The sequence below is a fragment of the Octopus bimaculoides genome, chromosome 21 (assembly GCF_001194135.2).
Source record: "Octopus bimaculoides isolate UCB-OBI-ISO-001 chromosome 21, ASM119413v2, whole genome shotgun sequence".
Lineage (NCBI taxonomy): Eukaryota > Metazoa > Mollusca > Cephalopoda > Octopoda > Octopodidae > Octopus > Octopus bimaculoides.
In genome coordinates, this window is record NC_069001.1 from 13,615,320 (window position 1) to 13,618,635 (window position 3,316).

Below are 3,316 nucleotides of genomic sequence, written 5' to 3' on the forward strand. Positions count from 1 at the left end.
AGAAAGGGAGAGAGAGAGGGAGAGAGGGAGAGAAAAAGGGAGAGAGAGAGAGAGAGAGGTCTCTCTGGGTGGGAAATATTTAAGTCTTCAACAAGGCAGAGATAATCATCATCACCACCAGGAGTAACGACAGTGATAGTAATAGTATTGGTGGTAGTAGTAGTAGTAGTAGTAGTAGTAAAGCAATGCCACGTCACTGAAGACTGGGTCTTTGGATAGATAGGTTCACTTGTGCTGACTAACTACAGTGCTGATGCAAAAGTACATTCAGTTCCATCACCACTACCATTACCACCACCACCATTGCTACCATCACTACTACTATAACCATCACCATCCCTACTGCCACCACCACCACCGCTACTACCACCACAATCATCATCTTCTACTCTGTCCAGGTCATACAAAAAACAATTAGCTTGAATATTTCTAATTAACTGATTTTAAGACATTTTGCAGCAACATCATCTAAATAAACACGTGTGCTGGGGACGTGTGTATGTGCATGTGTATGTGTGTGTGTGTGTGTGTGGCAGAGACTTATGTGTGTTTGTGTGTGTGTCTGTATGTATATATGTGTTTTTGCATGTATGCATGCATATATGAGTGCGTGTATACACACAGAGCTGTTATGTATGTGTCTGTATTTTATGGTCAAAATGTGAAGAAGGTAACAATACAAGAAATATCAAATGACTTCAGGTGACCAGGTGAGAAATAAGGTAGAATGAGCAACCAACCAGCCAGCCAACCAACCAACCAGTCTTTTCTACAATGGTGAGTAGAAATCCTTGAGATAAGTGATAAAACACAAATGCATTAATGCAGTTGGCTTATGTGTATACATTTATATATATATATATATATATATATATATATATATATATAGGTAGGTAGATTTATTGGCTAAGCATGAGTACTGTAAGAAAATCACATCATACCGTAATCTGTGGATTTTTGGCATACTACAAGGTGACTATTTAAATATTATTATTATTATTATTATTATTATTATTATGGTAATAATTCAGCTTTGCATGAAAAATGCATACACGTTGTACAACAATTGCCTTAAGAGGGAATTTGGTCGACAGAAACTGGATGGAAGCCTTGTGCTTGTGTGTGTATGTACATACATACATACATACATACATACATATATATAGAGAGAGATAGAGAGAGGGGGGAGGCGTGTATTTGTGTCTGTGTGTGCTAGTGTCTGCATCTGCACCACCACCACCACCACTCGACAACCAGTGTTGGTTTGTTTACATCCCCACGACTTATCAGCACAGATCAGCATAAGTACCAGATGTAAAATTTAAGCGTTGGGGGTCTATTTGTTTCACTAAAGCCCTGTAAGGCCGAGCCCCAGCATGGTCACAGTCCAATGACTGAAACAAGTAATGGCACGAGAAACAAACATTAAATGACTATACGCACACACACAGCATTATAAACACATACAGCATCTATTTGGCCACTTGATTTGCTAGAAATAGCAGCAAAATAGCTCTCTCTCAGATCATAAACCCTACCAGTTTTTAAAAAGGAAGAAGCTTGGGGATAGAAACATTGTATAATACTGTCTAAGATAAACTTTGCCTGGTGAGATGGGATGGTCAAGGCGAGACTGTCTTTGAGCATAGACAAGCGGGATTAAAGCTGACTTAGAGTTAAACAACAATAATGCAAGTGATACACAACAGGCCCATATAAACACATCACAGACGTGACAAAGACATGGAGACAAGACACACACGTGCACACAAACACAGGAAGCAAACACACACACAGGATGAGGCATAAAAACCTTCTCATATTTTAAAACAGTCACTGGTGAGGCACCAGTAAAATTAGGGAGGTGGTAAATGGTACCATCATATAGCTACCGTTTTACCATTTTTTGTGCAGTTGCCGTCATGGTTTGGAACAATGCACATTGTGCATTTACTGTTGAAATGTTTATCGAGAATCATGAATGAAAGGTTGTTTTTTTTTTTCAATATTCCATCCAAGAGAGAGAGAGAGAGAGAGAGAAAGAGAGAGAGAAAGAAAGAGAGAGAGAGAGAGAGAGAGAGAGAGAGAGAGAGAGAGAGAGAGAGAGAAAGAGTATTTGTAGGTAATAACCTCAAATAATACCTGAAACACATTCATAAAAATAAATTAGTTTTAAAACATTCACTAGAATCAGTTACTGTTACGCAGCTAATTGGTGTGTTAATTAGCAGAAGGTGTCTTTTGTGCTGATATTCTAATAAACAGCTAGACTATCGCATCGATAAAGAAGAGCACCTGGCCAGGCATCGATTTACCGACCTAGCATCGCCACGGTGACACACAACCATACAGCTACTCAGCTATTATGGCACTGGCAAGTGCAAGAGACATGGTGCTGGCCGGCTGGATGGTTGGCTACATGGTTTGTAGGCCGGTCGGTCGGTTGTCTTGTCAATGTTTAGAGAAAGAGAGAGGTTGGGCAGATATGGCCTTCAAATCAGAAGGTGGCAGTGGTGGTGGGTTTGGTGCTGGTGGAGGGTAATGGAATCTTCATGGTGATGGTGGTGGTGCTGCTGCTAGATAGTAGTAGTTGTGGTGGTGGTGATGGTGGTGGTGGCACTGGTTGCGGTGGTGATGCTATTTAACCAGATGTCACTCCTGAACAAACAGATCTGTGATCAAAGCCATTTCAGTTATGTCCATGGCATTTTGGATTTTATCATTGTGCACGTGTCCGTGTGTCCTTGTGTGTATGTGCTTCTTCCCCCACCACCTCCAGACAAAGTAGACCTAGAACTTCCTCTTCTCTTTTTGCTCCTTATAAAGACAGAAGGATACGATATGATTCGAGGAAGTATTGGCTGCCATTTCTAGCAGATCAGGCAGATCCCTTTATTTCATTTTTAAAAACTAGAGTGTGATTTCAGCAAGATTTGGGTGCTATTTCTAGTGGGGGTCAAGTGTCATGCAATGATATGTCTGACTGTGATTTTGGTATTTAGTCATAGACCAGCCTTGACTGAGGAATCCTGCAATTGAAGGCAGCGATCTAAGACACAGATAAATATCTGAGCCCCCCCCCATACCACAAAAATGTTTTGCCCCACCACACACACACACTTTAATAATTCTTTCTAAATTAAGCACAAAGAACTGCACATGCACATGCATCAGCCTGCACCCTCCCGCCTCATAGCTATCCACTGCATGCGCTAGTACGGATATGTCCTCTGTCTCCCGCTAGGTCATTCTACCAGGGCTTTACTCTCCTCCGATGCAGCAGCTGGGGGCTGGAAGAGGCCTTGTGGCAGGCCCT

General features: G+C 41.5%; 1 protein-coding gene across 3 annotated transcripts in view; it reads right to left on the minus strand.

Annotated features, from left to right (window-relative positions):
* Window positions 1–3,316, minus strand: part of LOC106877370 (CTD small phosphatase-like protein) — a 370,420-nt gene that overhangs the window by 65,551 nt on the left and 301,553 nt on the right. The window lies entirely within an intron of this gene.